General features: G+C 40.5%; 1 protein-coding gene across 40 annotated transcripts in view; it reads right to left on the bottom strand.

The window, feature by feature from the left end:
- The window catches only part of SIPA1L1 (signal induced proliferation associated 1 like 1), a 409,504-nt gene that overhangs the window by 379,621 nt on the left and 12,117 nt on the right, over nt 1–17,766 (bottom strand). For 9 of the 40 annotated variants that reach the window (XM_065548977.1, XM_065549004.1, XM_065548979.1 and 6 more), the window contains exon 3: nt 11,141–11,238. The exons of 24 other annotated variants lie outside the window; for them this stretch is intronic. The gene's annotated coding sequence lies outside the window, so the exon portion shown is untranslated. Of the gene's footprint in view, nt 1–11,140; nt 11,259–17,766 lie in introns of all 40 variants that reach the window. 7 more of the 40 variants (XM_065548978.1, XM_073997672.1, XM_073997682.1 and 4 more) reach the window with 1 other exon arrangement.

The following is a 17,766-nucleotide window of genomic DNA, read 5'->3' as shown; positions in this document are numbered from 1 at the left end:
AGACCACTCCTTAACCAGCCTCCTAGGCACTCTGCCTATATTTGGGGATTACTTATTAATGCGTCTGCTTCCCCTACTCTTGGGCCATCAAAAAATATGTGCAAGGAAATGCACTAAGGATACAGGCTACAAGTTGACCTCCTAAATTTAGAACGTGACATTCACCTTTGTTCCCCTGGCAGCAGGAGTACCAGGAACCCACAGGAATTAGAAGCCCAGTGAATGTTTTTTATAATACTGAAACCATCCTGGCTCCTGGTAACCACTACCTTTTTCTCTCGTGCTATCAAATCACCTGTTTAAACCTATACTAAAATTCTGCCAGAAAGTCGTATGAAACCTCTTCTATTTTCCTTTCTTTAGGAAAAAAACCTATTTGCCTTTCTTTAGGGAAAAAAAACGAAAACACTGACATAAACCCTCAGATTTCAGGAGTGTCAAGGCTCAGAATACATTAACCCAAAGGATTCCGAACTGAAGGAAACTGCAGGGGCCCCAGAAACAAGGTCACTTCCCCCGCCTTCTATGTGAAGCATGGTCATAAAGGAATTCTCTGATCCATCTTACCTGAAAATAAATCATAAGACCCTTATTCCAGAAGGGTTCTGCCCCACACCCAATGGAAAAGTAATGTTCAACACAGAGCGGCTGAGAAGAATCCGGACAGGCCTTGCTGGGTTCCCCTCTCAGTTTACTACCATTAGATCATTCCCTTTTTGTGCAATCACCTTACTACATGGCCATGATTCTCCATCAAATCTAAGCATAGAAACAGTTTTCCCTGAGTCTTTGGGTCTTCATTTTTGAAAGCTCTCATGTCATATATAACTTTGTTAAATAAATCTGTGATGCTTTCTTTCCTGCTAACCTGTCTTTTGCTAATAGGAGTGTTGACCACAACCCTTGTGATGGGTGAGGAAAACGTATCATGTTTTTGCCCCTATAAGAGCTTCTCTAACCTTATCAGTTCTCGAAGTTTCCCAACTGGGGTTTCTCAAATTAATGGTAGAGTTTTCAGTATCCTGGGGAAGAATCCGTTTCAGCCTGGAGATTCTTATTTATTTTAAGTGGGTAAGAACTTGTTTGCTTTACTCTCATCTTTCATATTCCATACTTCTCTGTCTGAAAAATACTTTCCTACCATAAAAGATACTAAGAAGAAGGAGGGAATTACTCTGAAATCCCTTTTGTTAAAATTAAACAGTGGGTTTAGCCTCTTTTTAGTTCTCATTTTGTTTTAAAGTTTAAAAACTAATTTGCATACACCTTACCAAAGCGGAACACAAACACACTTTATGACACAGCAAGTCCACTCTTAGACATACATCTCATGGGAAGGCATGCCCCATGTGCACCTCAACATGCATGCAAGAAAGGGCCTAATGACCAGCAGCTGAAAACTGAAACTCAAATGTCCATCAAGAGAAGACAGTATAAAGAGTTGGATATTGATACACTGGAAAACTATCAACTAAAGAAAATCAACTACAGGAAATACATGGATAAATTTTACATGTTAGGCAAAATAAACCAGGCACAAAAGAAAACACGCTGTATAATCCCATTTCTACAAATTTCAAAAAATATATAAAAACTAATCAGTGGTGACAGAAGTCAAAAGAGCTGTTATCTTTGGGGTGCAGGAGGGCTAATGATTGCAAAGGTGCAGAAGGTGGCTTTTGGGTGGTTTGGTAATAGTCTCTGTGTTGACCCTGCATGGTGGTTACATGTGTGTATGCATTTTCCAATCATTTATCAAGCTGTACCTTTATAGTTTGCGTACTTGATGTGGATTACACTTCCAAAAATTTTTTTAAATCACTGTGGTAATTTTAAATTTTTTTCCTGCAAGCCACAGATCACCGTAGGTATAATCTGTCTAAAATATTTGTAGCAGTTCAGTCTATTCTTCCGTTTTCATGCTTACTATGTGCCCTTTTCTCTTTTGTATTCCACTTAAAGTCTGGCCTCCTGAATAGAAAGACAACCCACAGAGTGAGAGAAACATTTTGCAAATCTAATAAAAGATCTGTATCTAAAATACATAAAGAATACTTACAACTCAACAAAAAAAGACAAAAACCTTAACTTGAAAATGGGCAAAAAATGTAAACAGACATTTCTCCAAAGATCTACAAATGGCCAGCAAGCACATAAAAAGATGCTCAGCATCATTAGTCATTAAGGAAATAAAAGTCATTCACACCTATTATGACAGAAAAAAAAAAAAGAAAAAAAAAAGCCATACGGTAACAAGTGCTGGAAAGACGTGGAGAAACTGAGACCTTTATACACTGCTCATGGAAATGTAAAATGGTACAGCCACTTTGGAAAACAGTCCGGCAGTTCCTCAAAAGGCTGAATTGTTTAGAGTTACTAAGCATAGAGTTACTATGTAAGTCGACAATTCAACTCCTAGGTATATATCCAAGAAAAAATGGAAACATATGTGCACATTAAAACTTACACTTGAAAAGCAGCATTATTCTTAATAGCCAAAAAGCAGAAAAACCCAAGTGTCCATCAACTGACGAATAGAAAAAAACAAAATGTTATATATCCATAGAATAGAATACTACTTGACAATACAAAGAAATAAAGTATGATACATGCCACAACATGTACAAACCTTGAAAACATTATTAGAAGCCAGTCACAAAATACTACATTTTGACTGGGCACGGTGGCTCACACCTATAATCCCAGCACTTTGGAAGGCCAAGGCAGGTGGATCACTTGAGGTCAGGAGTTCAAGACCAGCCTGGCCAACACGGTGATACCCCATCTCTACTAAAAATACAAAAAAAAAAAAAAAAAAATTAGCCAGGCCTCGCGGCACGTGCCTGTAATCCTAGCTACTCGAGAGGCTGAGGCAGGAGAATCGCCTGAACCTGGAAGGCAAAGGTTGCAATGAGCTGAGATCACACCACTGCACTCCAGCCTGGGCAACAGAACAAGACTGTCTCAAAAAAATAAAATAAAATAAAATAAAAAATAAATTTAAAAAAAAGACTACATATTGCTTAAATGTACATGAAACATCCAGAATAGGCAAATCAATAGAGACAGAAAGTAGATTAGTGGTTGCTTAGGGCTGGGGAGATAGAAAGATGGGCAGAAGGATTATAACTAAAGTGCATGAAATTTATTTTTGAGGTGATGAAAATGTTCTAAAATTGTGGTGATGGTTACACACAGCTGTGAATACATTAAAAGCCACAAAATTGTACACTTTAAATGGGCTAACTGTATAAAGTGTGAATTACATCTCAATAACCTTTTTTAAAATCTGGCTTCTTTTCCAATGACCCTGAACAGTTTGCTGACTTCTTTAGAAGCCATCCCCACTTTTGCTTACCAGCATGACTTGCAATCACACAATCACAATTTTTGTTTCTTGGCACTCCCCACACATCTCCATGAAACCATACTCTTTTCTACAGTTCTGCTGGCCTTGGAGGTAATACCATCTTTGCTCTGAGCTTCATGAGATACCTTTCTAAAAATCTAGGCCATAAGACCCTCTTGCACAACTTCCATCAGGACAAAACCCCAAAACAAAATAGCCAGTTTCATCCAAAGTTCTCAGCATGAATTAGCTAGTCAATTTTCCACCTCTACCTTCCAAAAATGAAATTATCAGTAAGTCTAAGACTTATCAGATGTCTCCAGTTACAGGGTTGAGATTTCTACACATATAGTTTAAACACACCATTTATAAACTACCTTGTCTCTGTGTCAGGTTAAAAATTACACAAATTTGGCTGGGTGCAGTGGCTCACACCTGCCTCTGCTGAGGCAGAAGAATTGGCTGAACCCAGGAGGTGGAGGCTGCAATGAGCCAAGATCGTGCCACTGCACTCCAGCCTAGCAAGAGAGACTCCATCTCAAAAAATAAATAAATAAATAATGAATTATACAAATTTATTCAGGGATGCATATAAGAGTAAGCTCTGGGGGCCAGGCACAGTGGCTCACGCCTGTAATCCCAGCACTTTGGGAGGCCGAGGCAGGCGGATCACAAGGTCAGGAGATCAAGACCACCCTCGCTAACACAGTGAAATCCCGTCTCTACTAAAAATACAAAAGAATTAGCCAGGCTTGATGGCAGGCGCCTGTAGTCCCAGCTACTCGGGAGGCTGAGGCAGGAGAGTGGCGTGAACCCGGGAGGCGGAGCTTGTAGTGAGCCAAGACTGCGCCACTGCACTCCAGCCTGGGCGACAGAGCAAGACTCCGACTCAGAAAAACAAAAAGAGTAAGCTCTGGGAAAAATCGAGTTGCAAAGACATAGTTCTTGCCTTCAAGGTCTAATGAAACAAATACAGAAAAATAATTTTAATATACTTTGGCAAAGCTCCCCTAGCTTCCCTCTAACCTGGCACTTAAAACTGAGCTGTAATTTTCTGTTACTTGTCTGTCAACTTGGCTTAATCCTACAGAGGCGAGGACATCCTTTGAATCCCAAAGGACTGGCACAGTGCACTGCATGTAGGAAAGCATCAACAACTGTCTGATGACTGAGTAAGTGCATGAAAGAGCATAAGTATGCACGGAGAACCAAATCTCTTCCACATAGTACCTGTCTCCCACATAGTGCCCTCTTAACCTCTGCTCAGTTACAATCCCAGTCACTCATGGCCATAGTACAGTCCTTATTAAGGTGGGCAGGTGGCAAACTATGCCAGGAAAATACCCAAATTGACTCCTCCTGCTCTCCTTCTCTCCCATTCCCACCTGAGCTCTCAGCTTTCCTACCCCTAGCCTTCCCCACTGACACGTAGGGGAAAATGTGCAGGATGACCTTTCAAAGAAAACTACTGATAAGATGGAATTTTCCTGTGCAGTGCAGATGACATTTATTTTATAAATCCAAGAATCCACCATGATAATTCAAATGAAATACATCTTTCCATTAAGGTCCTTCAAAATCCAAGAGAAAGACACTAGAAAACATTGAAAAGTTGGCAAGCCAGACACTGTGGCTCACGCCACCTCCTAGCAGTTTGGGAGACTGAAGCTGGTGGATCGCTTGAGCTCAGCAGTTGGAGACCAGCCTGTGTAACGTGGCAAAACCCCGTGTCTACCAAAAAATACAAAAAATTAGCTGGGCATGGTGGTGCACACCTATGGTCCCAGCTACTCAGGAAGCTGAAGTGGGAGGATCACTTGAGCCCAGGAGGCAGCAGTTGCAGTGAGCCAAGATTACGCCCCAGTATCCCAGCCTGGGCAACAGAATGAGACCCTATCTCTCGATAGATAGATAGACAGACTGACAGACAAAAGCACAGACAGAAATTTTTAAAAACCTGAAAAGGTGGGAGGGCTTGTAAGAAGCACTGGGTCCAACATCTATTGGACATCTACTACATGTCAGGCACTGGGCCTGCTGCCTTACAAGTGACATCCTAAAAGTTCTCACTCATTGATCCTAAATCTAAACTGTGGTAAGGGTGTTATATACATTGTCTCATTTCATCTTTATAATAACCTTGAGTTAATTAAGCATCATCATCTTTTCCTTTTAAAAATTAAGAAAGAGGTTGAGGAATTGTCTGAGATCACTGTGGTAGGGAGGAACCCAGGTCTCTGGTTCCAAAGCCTGTATGTGCCCCACCACTTAATATGAAACACTATGACCATAAACAAGCAATTAAATCCATTTTCTAAATCTAAACTACAAAAATGAGGAAAATGCTTCCTTCAAATGTTTGCTATGAACATTAAATGAAACACTGACTTCAAAAAAAGTGCTAGTACCTAAGAGACTCTTTAAAAAAATGGTTTTTTTCTTGCTTCTCCTGTTACACATTCTCCCAACCTTAAACCATAGACACGTAGTGGACACTGCAATCTGAAAATCATCTCGCATATTCTGTCCTAGAGGGAAGACTCCATGTACTCATCTAGCATGGATCAGTATTTGAGAAAAGCATCTGGAATGCCAATTACCACTTTATCAAGTTTTAGAACACAACACACTTGTAACTTGGTAATTATTCACAAAGAAATCGAAGGGAAACACTGTTCTTGGTTTTGTTCCCTGATACTTTCTTCCTGAGAACTCCCAGACATCCCTTCCCCAAGATGCTGCTTCCACATCATGGTCCCCCCGCAACAGCAGAAACATTTCTGGGGGTCTTTTTTCCTTTTCCTCATCAAACTTCACTTTAAAGCCTTTTACTGGACAGAGCTCTGTTTTGCTTGTTTTTAGAAGCCATTTTTTAAACACAGGAAACATGAAAGTAGTAACAGTGGTTATTCTTGGGTGGGTGGCAGAATGACGGATGACGTTTTTCTTCTTTATACTGTCCTGTATTTTCCAAATTTTCCACAAAGTCTAATGTACCGTTTTCATAATACAAGGAGGAAAAAATCAAAGATGGTACATTTAAATTATTTCCTTCATCTCCTGATAAGACGTTTTTCTCTATTCTTCCTGAATTCCCAACTAGCTGGAAGCATCCTGGGAACAGAACTGCAGTGTTGTCTACGAAATACATAGCTCATCCACAGCCAGTGCCTGACGTGAAACAGCTCAAAAAGTATTTGCTGAGTGGATGATGAATATTAGGTAATATTTAGACACGGACTTTATGGATTGATGGTGGGTGGACCAAGGTTTGAGGGTGGCATGTCCTCAATATTGCTGGATTATTGTGGTTATAGGACATTATTTAAAAGGTAGCTTTCAAACACTCTTAAGCAGTTCAACATGAAAAGTCTGTAATGTGAAGACAAGGTGAACCAATCAAGGTGATTTATTGCTGCAATGGTAAACCAAGAACAGGATGATAAATAGGCTAAGGTCCTTGCGCATCTTGCTATAAATGAGTGCACCAGGAGTGGAATTCATTAAATAACTTTGGAGCTCTCTGCCATTTAGAAGGCACATCATGGCCTTCTTTGGCCACCAAAGTTTAACAATCCTTTTTAAAAATAATCTCTGTTCTTAGGAGATTAAATAAACCTAAATACTAAAGCAAACAAGAGATTAAGATAAAACCACCCAACCTAGTTATTATATCACCAAAAATCCTAATCTAATAAACCAAAGCAAAAATCTTGAGGATTTATTAACATAAAAGAGAAATCTCAAATATTTGGTTTGGAGAAATGAGCTGTACATAAGGTTTAAAGAGGGTATACTGAATTCAAAAAACATACACAGTCCAAAACTCAATAGAAAAGTTGAGGTATAAAAAAATGTACTCCTTTCCCATCATAATCTAAGTTAACTACAAGAACTTTACCAGCAATTTCATTTCTGTCTGATCAACTGAACATATTTCCTAGATGAACACTTGGAAAAGCCAAGACTGAACTTAGACTTGTATTTTCTGTATTTTCAATCAGCTTCACTTCCATCAACATCTCTTTACAAATCTGTATATTTCTAGGGGACTCTTATACACTGTTGGTGGGAATTCATATTAGTTCAGCCACTGTGGAAAGCAGTTTGGAGATTTCTCAAAGAGCTTAAAACAGAGCTACCATTCAACCCAGCAAACCCATTACTAGGTATATACCCAAAGGAAAACAGGCCATGTACAGTGGCTCACATCTCTAATCCCAGCACTTTGGGGGACAAAAAATGTCCCCCAAAAATGCAGGTGGATCACTAGAGTCCAGGAGTTTGAGACCAGTCTGGGCAACAAGGCAAAACCCCATCTCTACAAAAATATAAAAATTAGCCAGGTATGGTGGGGCACAGCAACAGTTCCAGCTACTCGGGACGCTGAAATGGGAGAATGCTTACAGAGGTTGCAGTAAGCAGAGATGTTACCACTGCACTCCAGCCTGGGCAACAAAGTGAGACCCTGTCTCCAAAAAAAGAGGAGAGGGGAGGGGAGGGGAGGGGAGGGGAAGCAAGGGAAGGGGAGGAGAGGGGAGGGGAGGGGAGGGGAGGGGAGGGGAGGGGAGGGGAGGGGAGAAGTTATTCTACTGAAAAGACACATACACTCACATGTTCCTCACAACACTATTCACAACAGCAAAGACATGGAATCAACCTAGGTGTTCATCAACGGTGGGCTGGATAAAGAAAATATGGTACATATACACCATAGAACACTATGCAGCCATAAAAAAGAATAAAATCATGTCCTGTGCAGCAACATGGATACAGCTGGAGGCCATTATTCTAAGCAAATTAACGCAGGAAAAGAAAAGCAAACACCACATGTTCTCTAACTGGGAGCTAAACACTGGGTACTCACGGACGTAAGAATGGCAATAACAGACACTGGGACTACTAGAGAGGGGAGGGAGAGAGGGAGGGATGAGCTGAAAAACCAACTGTTGGGTATTATGCTCAGTACCTGCGTAACAGGATTAGAAGCCCAAACCTCGGCATCACACAACATACCCACGTAACAAACCTGCACCTGTACCCCTGAATCTAAAACAAAAGTTGGGGAGAAAAAAAATCCGTATATTTCTAATATGCCTCCGGGCTCTTAAAAGACATGTATTTCAAAACAAAGCAGATGCTGACTTGATGACAGCCTGATAATTTGAGGGCAACAGGCAGAAGTCAATGACAAGATGACAATTGCACAACACAATCCATGCTGCAAGATGAGAAAGAAAGCATTTCACCCCAAAAAATAAATGTCTCAAGCTTCCTGTCTTGCTCAAGTTGGGAAGTAACGTGAAAGTGTTCTTACTAGAAAAAACTCTGTGGTTGTTACAAACTGAGTGAAGATTTGCATTTATTTCACCAAACTATATATATTCACATTTCACCTAGCTATTCATATAAAAAGCATTTGCAATCCTGGGCCTTGGACTTCCCTTGGCAGGTGTCAGTCCACTGTGGAAGTTGTTCCCCATATCTCAGTAAGTTCTGTTGGCCAGAAAGGACATTCAGTGACAAGCACTACTTTGAATCCAGGCAAGGGAGGAAATTAAATACACTATCCATGACTTTTCTCTAGGTGTCTGAGATACTAGCACATCTTCACCTCCTAAAAATTCACTCATCTACCACTTAATTTTTCTTTTTTTTTTTTTTTTTTTTTTGAGACGGAGTCTCGCTCTGTCGTCCAGGCTGGAGTGCAGTGGTGCAACCCTGGCTCACTGCAACTTCCGCCTCCCGGGTTCAAGCGATTCTCCTGCCTCAGCCTCCTGAATAGCTGGGACTACAGGCATGCACCACCATGCCCAGCTAATTTTTTGTATTTTTTTTAGTAGAGATGGGGTTTCGCCATGTAGGCCAGGATGGTAACTCCTGACCTCAGGTAACATCAATTTTTTCTCAGTAAAGCCTACAATAGGAGGAAGTGAGAAAAAGAAAAAGAAATGGTATTAACTCTTATGCAAACCATGCCTGAGTCTCCTCAGGTAAACAGGAGAGCATCAGAAAGTTAGGTGACCATCGGAAAGCTAGGGGAGCACCGGAAACTAGGGGAGCATCAGAAAACTAGAGGAGTATCAGAAAGCTTGGGGAGTATCGGAAAGCTGGGGAGCATCTGAAAGCTAGGGGAGCATCTGAAAGCTAGGCAAGTTATTTAGCCTTTCTCAGTTTCCCTACATCTGTTAAATGTTGATAATACCTATTTCTCAGAAATTTCATGAGGATAAAATGAGACGGCATAAGTAAAGAATCTAACAGAATAAATTCATTGGTAGTGTTCAGCAAAAGATATTTATGACCATTACTAACTGGGCACTAGGGCCAACACCGTGACAGGCCAAAGTCCTACAACAGATAAGGAAAAGAAACCACCAAATGGGTCACACACCAACTCTGTGAAATCCAGATCATCGTTATAGATACAAAAATAAAAAAAACAGTCCCTGACTTTCCACTTGGGCACAACATGAACAAATAATAAACCACATACCATGCTTAAAATTATAGTAGCAAGATCAGCCTTTCATTGGAGAAACAGATGAAGATCTTTTATCATCAGTAGAGCATAGTGTTTAAAACAAATTGTAAGTTTAACAGGGTGGTGGTCAGAGCTACCTACTATAAGCAGACAGGCTTTCTGGCATTCCCAACAAAATACGCTTTATGCACACAGCTAAAATATGACTGCAATTACTCTGGTCCCAATAGATGACTGTATTAGATAATGCCTCAACTCAGTAGCTGCTGCAATCTATGTTAAGAGAAGCAGAAATTCTGTAACAGGAACTCAATATCGTGGCTCCCACAGAGTCCTAATGTCTATCTTACAGGCTTGTTTATAAAGATTAGCAATAATGTGACACAAAGTGCCTGACACAGTGGTTACTCAATAAATGATAGCTGAAATTAATTACCAGGAAGCAACAAAATCTAAAGCCAGAACCTGCCATGAAACAAATGTAGAGTGGTTCCTTCTCAATCAAGACATTAAGTTGTATGAAAACACTTGGATAGGCCCGGCACCGTGGCTCACGCCTGTAATCCCAGCACTCTGAGAGGCGGAGGAAGGCGGATTACCTGAGGTCGGGAGTTCAAGACCAGCCTGGCCAACATGGTGAAACCCTGTCTCTACTAAAAATACAAAAAATTAGCCAGGTGCAGTGGTGCATGCCTGTAATCCCAGCTACTCAGGAGGCTGAGGCAGAATAATTGCTTGAACCCAGGAGGCGGAGATTGAGGTGAGCCGAGATCATGCCACCGCACTCCAGCCTGGGCTACAGAGTGAGACTTTGTCCCAAAAAAAGAAAAAGAAAAGAGAAGAAAACACTTGGATAACGAACACAGTACTATGCCCTACCACAAGGAGGGCTTGTCGGTAAACATCGGGTTAATCACCTTGACAGTCAAAAAGGAATCCCAAAGTGCCCATTCCTCTGGGGCAAATAAAGAACCATGAAAAAAAGAGAAATGGTCTCTATCCTCGGAGAATCTATACCTACCTGAGGTGAAATCACATGGTTTCACCTCTCTGTCTGCATTCCCCCCTTGACTCTATGTTCCATGAAGGCAAAAACCAAAAACTTTATATTGCCATACAATACAGGCACTCAATAAATATCTGGTAATCTGGTCATGCACAGTTGCTCATGCCTATAATCCTAGCACTTTGGGAGGCCAAGGCGGGCAGATTACTTGAGGTTGGGAGTTCAAGACCAGCCTGGCCAACATGGTGAAACCCCATCTCTACTAAAAATACAAAAATCAGTCGGACATGGTGGTGCACACCTGTAATCCCAGCTACTGGGGAGGCTGAGGTAGGAGAATTGCTGGAACCCAGGAGGCAGAGGTTGCAGTGAGCCGAGATCACACCATTGCACTCCAGCCTGGACAACAGAGTGAGATTCTGTCTCAAAAAATAATAATAATAAATAAAAATAAAATAAAAATCTGGTAATCAAATGAGCCTCATAGGATCTTAGGACTAAAAGAGCCACCTAATTCAAAACTTTTCAAGCCTGGCTTCACAACTGCTCAACCTAAACTCTCAAGGTGAAGACTGAGAACCTGTGTATTTAAAATGTTCCCAGATGACTGTGATACTAGAGACGGATAATCACTAGTGTAACTGAGCCCATGTGAATCATCTGAATGCCCTTTACAATGTCCCTGCCAGAAACGGTCCAGCCTTATGCATGAGGGTCTCCAAGGATGGGACACAGCCTATCACACCTGCAAGCACCTGGACCAGCAAAGTCCTTTCTAATGTTTACTCAAATATCTGTATTTACTCATTGGTTCTCTCCTGTGAGGCCTGAGAAGATAAAAGGTAACCTCTCCTCCTTCCACATGATGGACTTTTGACTCCTGTGACAAAGGATGACGCCGCCCTCTGAGTTTTCTCCAGGCTAAACACCCTTGATGAACTATGCATTAATCATTAAGTGCTAGGCTCTTTAAGTATGCAACACATACAACATGTCAGAGAAGGGAGAAATCGGGGTGTGTTATGGTAAGCAGCAAGACATCAATGAAGAAGGTGGGTCTTAAAGGATGAGAAAGATAGGAATAAAACTAGTGTTCAGGGGCTGGTGCTCAGAGGGAAAAGTGAGGCAAGACACTGATAAGGAGCACCGTATGCAGGAAAGGAGATAAGAGTGATAAAGCAACAAGTGCAGAAATTAGTAGGTTTCATATACTTTTTTTTTTTTTTTTATGAGACAGGGTCTCATGCTGCTGCCCAGGCTGGAGTGCAGTGGTGCTATCTCTGCTCACTGCAGCCTCCACCTCCTGGCCTCATGCGATCCTCCCATCTCAGCCTCCTGAACAGCTGGGACTACAGGCATGCATCACGATGCCTCAATAATTTTTTCATATTTTTTGTAGAGACAGGATTTTACTATGTTGCCCAAGCTGGTCTCAAACTCCTAGGCTCAAGCGAACCATCCACCTCAGCCTCTGATATAGTCTGGCTGTGTCCCCACCCAAATCTCATCTTGAATTGTAGCTCCCATAATTCCCAAGTGTCATGGGAGGGAGCCAGTGGGAGGTAACTGAATCATGGAAGCTGGTTTTTTCCATGCTGTTCTTATGATAGTGAATAAGTCTCACGAGATCTGACGGTTTTATAAAGGGGAGTTCCCCTGGACATGCTCTCTTGCCTGCTGCCATGTAAGACGTAACTTTGCTACTCATTTGCCTTCTGCCATGATGTGAGGCCTCCCCAGCCACGTGGAATTGTGAGTCCATTAAGCCTCTTTCGTTTATAAATTACCCAGTCTCAAGTATGTTTTTATTAGCAGTGTGAGAAGAATCTCAGCCTCCCAAAGTGCTGAGATTACAAGCAAGAACCACGGCGCCTGGCCTCCATACTTTCTGAATTAAATAGAACTAAAACTGAAAACGAATTAAAATTCGAAGAAAATCAGAATAGGAGGTAAGAGGAGAGAGCAAAGGCCTAGCATAGGAAGGCAGAGACACAGTCTGGTAGAGGACCAAAAACAGAGAGACCAAACAGGAATGTCGTAAAAGCAAGCAGGAAAGGATGACTTTGAAGTAGCAAAGTATTAGAGCCACTTGAATTCCTCCAGGGTGGCACATGGAACTAAGTGGTCCCTTAAAAAGAATGATCAGACAAGATGGCCTGGAGAATGGGACAGCAGGAGTCAAAGGGGTCAGAAAGAAGGCTACTACAGCCACTTAGCTACAGCCACTTAGATACAGGGGTCAAGGTCCACTCTAAGACGGTGACAATAAAACTAAGAGCAAAAGCTGAAAAATAAAACCAATTCAAAGGGAAAACAATGATAAAGCTTGGTCACAGATCAGACCAAAAGTAAGAGAAAGGGAAGAATCAGAAATGACTTCTAAGAGTTGCTAGAAATTCGAGGAAGAAGCAGGACAATACTCTGGAAAGGAGCGGTAAGACAATTATGCAATCACATGTACTAAATGCACTGGTTGGTTAGTACTAGGGTGGTTTTACTTTATGAAAGCTTCAAAGTTCACTCCCTGTTCTACAAACACACATAGTAACTAACTGGTCGTTTTGCTATTTTCTTTGGTCCCAGCACAGGTTGTAATTTCTGTGCCAGTAGACAGGGAATATTTGGTTTTGAATCCTTAATCTGTAACATTACCACCAAAGTTAAAGCGCTTGCAAAAAATAAAATGTGCTTTGACAGAGTTAGGTGAAAGAAGCCAGTCACAAAATACAACATATTGTATGATCCCATTTATATGAAACACACAGAAAAGGCAAATCTATAAAGACAGAAAGTAGGTTAGTGGTAGCCTAGGGCTGGGGTCAGGGAGGAGGGGTGTGGCTGGAAAGAAATGGGGAGTGACTGCAAATGGGTTTGGAGTTTCTTTGTGGGATAATGAAAATGTCCTAAAATTGTTTATAGAGATAGTTGCAGAACGTATGAATATACTAAGAACTACTGACTTGTTAATTTAAATAAAGAATTATAACTCAACAAAGTCGTTATTAAAAAACACTTTAGGAGTACATAAATAATTACTGCGACCTCAGACACTCGGCGTCTCTCCAATAAAAGCAACTATTACACTTAAGTTCAAATAAAAAGCCACCAGACAATTTGGGAAGCCTAAAAGACACTTTAGGAAGACTAAGAGAGTTATGTTCCCTCTGGGGGAAAAATTAAGCATGAAAAAGACACAGATTTAAACATATAGATCCCTTTTTAAATTAGTTCTTACAATTGACCAAAATGTTCTAATATGTACTTAAAAGGGAAAGACAAAGTTTGAGGTTTCTCTTCAACAATTATGAACAATTACGTCGAGTAATATTATACTGGGTACCTATGGTTCGGTTTTTTAGAGGCTGAAACAAAATAATGTACAGTAAGCCAATTCAATGAAAAGCAAAAGACTATGTAACTTAACAATTACTGAGCAGATGGGTAAACTTATTTTACAAATCTGAAGACCTAACAAAAACCTTCATGTAGAGAGGTCCTTTTGCTTGAAACATGTAAGAAAACTATCCAAAATAATTTCTGCCCCCATGATATCTCCTGAAAAACATGGTTCCTACCTCCCTGATGCCTTAATTATTAAAGCCATTACCATTCTCTTTCCACTGAACACTTAGAATGCTTACTTAGATGGTATTCCAATGGTTACCATACTTACTTAGATGGCAGTCATCAAGTTATATTCACTGCATGTGTCAGGACCTTTTGAAATCAGAGGACCTGCAATGGGCGCACACAGCTGATACCCAGTGGAAACCTGCTGACTGATAATCAAACGAGGACAGCAGTGAAGAGTGACAGTGTTTCTGTTCAAAACTGCTTGTGGATTAGAAGAACCCACATCTGTTGGCTAAAGACTTTTTTTTTTTTTTTTGAGACGGAGTCTCACTCTGTCGCCCAGGGTAGAGTGCAGTGGCACGATCTCAGCTCACTACAAGCTCTGCCTACTGGGTTCACTCCATTCTTCTACCTCAGCCTGCTGAGTAGCTGGGACTACAGGTGCCTGCCACCACGCCCAGCTAATGTTTTGTATTTTTGGTAGAGACCGGGATTCTCCGTGTTAGCCAGGATGGTCTCGAACTCCTGACCTCGTGATCCGCCCACCTCAGCCTCCCAAAGTGCTGGGATTACAGGTGTGAGCCATCACACCCAGCTAAGACATTCTTAAAGGAACAATCAAATGGTGGGAAAGTATAGATTATAAAAGTACTACATTTCAAATATATAACTACTTACTACTACCTCTAATGACAGACATTTAATAAATTCAAAATGCCACTGATTAAAATAAAAGACTGACGCTTTCAACATGGTGGATCCTAAGCAAATTTTAATTCAACAAATTCAAATACATAATTAACATATTTCACCTGCCTACAGAAAAATGTAAAGCAGTCAAAAAAAAACTAAAAATATGTAAGTATTCTGAATCAAGAAATATGAAGAGTGGTCTCCCTCAATCATCTGACCTATTAGACCCTATCTGTTAATGGATTCAAGTTATGGAGAAAGCCTAAAATAAAGAATCTGAGAAAGATAAGAGCCATTTTTCTATTACAATGCCCTCCCACCTAAATAAATTACTTTGGCCCAAAGCTATGTTTATTAAGAGGCAAGTCTGGTACCACACTCTTAAGTACTGGCTCTACACAAAATGAAGCCCTCTGACACTCTGGAGATAACTGAAATACATACATACCAAGTTCTCCCAGAAGCTGCCCAGGAATTGCAGGAGGGATCAAAGAGAAAGCTTTCACATCTACTGGGAAAGAAACCAGGCTTTGGAGGGCATATGCTAACTTTCCACAATACAATGTGGCCTATGAGTTAAATAGTGCAAAAGAGACCACAAAGGACACAAGATGGCAGCCAGTCTACTTCCCAGAAATAATACAAGACACAGCTTTACAAGTTTTAACTTTTTTTTTTCTCATTTGATCTCAAGAATTCTGACAAGGGCAGACACTTTCCCCATTTCTCAGATGAGAAAACTAAAGCTCATGAAGACTGACATACCCACTCAGCTGCCTACCTGACTGCTCCACTTGGCAAGTCAACTTGCATCTCATATCCAACATGTACAGATCAACTCTTAATACCGCACCCAAACCTGCTCCTCCAGGCATCTCCATTTCAGTAAATGGCAGCGGCATTATTCCAGCTGCTCAGGCTAAACACCTCGGTGTCATCCTTGAGTGCACTCTTTGTCGCACTCCACATCATCTCACCCATCAGTGAATCATTTTCGCCCTGCTTGAGATATATCCAGAAACCACTCACTTCTCATCACCTCCACAGCTGCTATCATATCTCACTCACCTACAGAGCATTGCTAGAAACCTCTAACATCCCCCTCTTTCCACCTTTGCACTCCTCCCCATTCTACTCCCCTGCACGACAGAGTGCCACTCTTTAAAGATGTCAGACCAAAACCCTTTGTACAAAACCCTCCAGCGGCTTCCCATCTCACTCGGAGTTGTTCATTGATGTATCCCTAGGATGAGAACGTATCTGCCATCTAGAAAGTGCATAATGATACTGCTAATTAGTAAATGAAAGACAGCCAAAGTCACACAACTAGTATGTAGTAGAGCCAGGACTAGAACAAATCTTCCACTGTTCTTTGGTAACACTGAAACCAGATTTACGAAAAGCAACAATCCACATGGGAGGAAATTCTTACATTTTACTTTGCATAACTGAATCTTTTCATGTATAGTCAATACTATGTTGAATTTCGAACAAGTTAAAATGAAAATACTACTTTATAAAGCCATGAAATCTCACACTAGGAACTCTGAATATTACTTTTTTGGTAGCATGAGCAAACATCTGCTTAATTATCACAGTAATGGCACTCAGATCTTCAGTGTGACTGTTCTGCCGTCAGTGACATGATCTTACCATTATCCCAAGACTACTACACACAAAAATGACCCCACTCTAAAAGATTCAGAACCAAGCACCTAGAAGAGGTAATAAGCATTTCCAAATCTCCTACACACACATTATACCAATCATCTGAAACAGGAATTAAGTTTCCAGGGTGTTATCAGTAACAACAGAAAGGTTAGATTCAGAATTGTCTACTATCAAAATTACAAAGAAAAACTCTGAGCTGAGTTTAAATGTTGATTGGTTTCAGATCAGAATGAAACTAACACTAAAATTATCCACCAGTACAGAATTTTCTCACTAAAATATTTCAGAGTTAAAAACAAAAACTCTATAAATTTCTTTCTTCAGTTCTTTCAAAAACATTTCTACTATCTATAAAAAGGCTTAAATCTTACTAAATCATAGTAATAAATTTACAGAATTTTTACAGTAGGTCTTAAAACTGAATTCAACCTTCAATTTTCTCTTTTACAAAGAAGAGATCACTTGATACCTAATAGGTAAACAATGAAGACTTATTAAGTCAATGAAGAAATGAATGAATGAATGAATGAAGATCCAGAAGGGTTATATGACTCTTCAAAGCTCCAACAATCAATATCAAAATCCAGCATTAGTCATAACTAGCTTTCCAGATTCTTTTGGAGTGGGTGTGGGAGTAGAAGAAACCAAGATTTTAAAATCCTATCTGGGTCCTCGGGAAAATCTTAACCAAAAGGCATTACAGCCAGTTTCCTTTGGTTCTCTTTCTTAGAAAAGCACTTGATAAAATAAGTTTTGCCAAGATATATCTCCTTGGAAACCAAAATGCAATTGACTATTGTTTATTTCTCTATGTATATAAATAATATTTAATATACGACCATAAACAACTGCAATTGTTTTTGCATCAAAAGTAAAACAGGTGGCCTATGACTAAAAGAAAAATCCAACCAGAGGAGAGGAGCAGAACATTGAAAAGGACCACATAAGTCACTAGAAGAGTATCAGCTATACAAGAACAGGAACCATGTA

The sequence above is a fragment of the Macaca fascicularis genome, chromosome 7, assembly GCF_037993035.2.
Source record: "Macaca fascicularis isolate 582-1 chromosome 7, T2T-MFA8v1.1".
In the NCBI taxonomy this organism is placed as follows: Eukaryota; Metazoa; Chordata; class Mammalia; order Primates; family Cercopithecidae; genus Macaca; species Macaca fascicularis.
The sequence above is the reverse complement of the archived record's forward strand: the minus strand, read 5'-3'. Positions and strand labels throughout refer to the sequence as shown.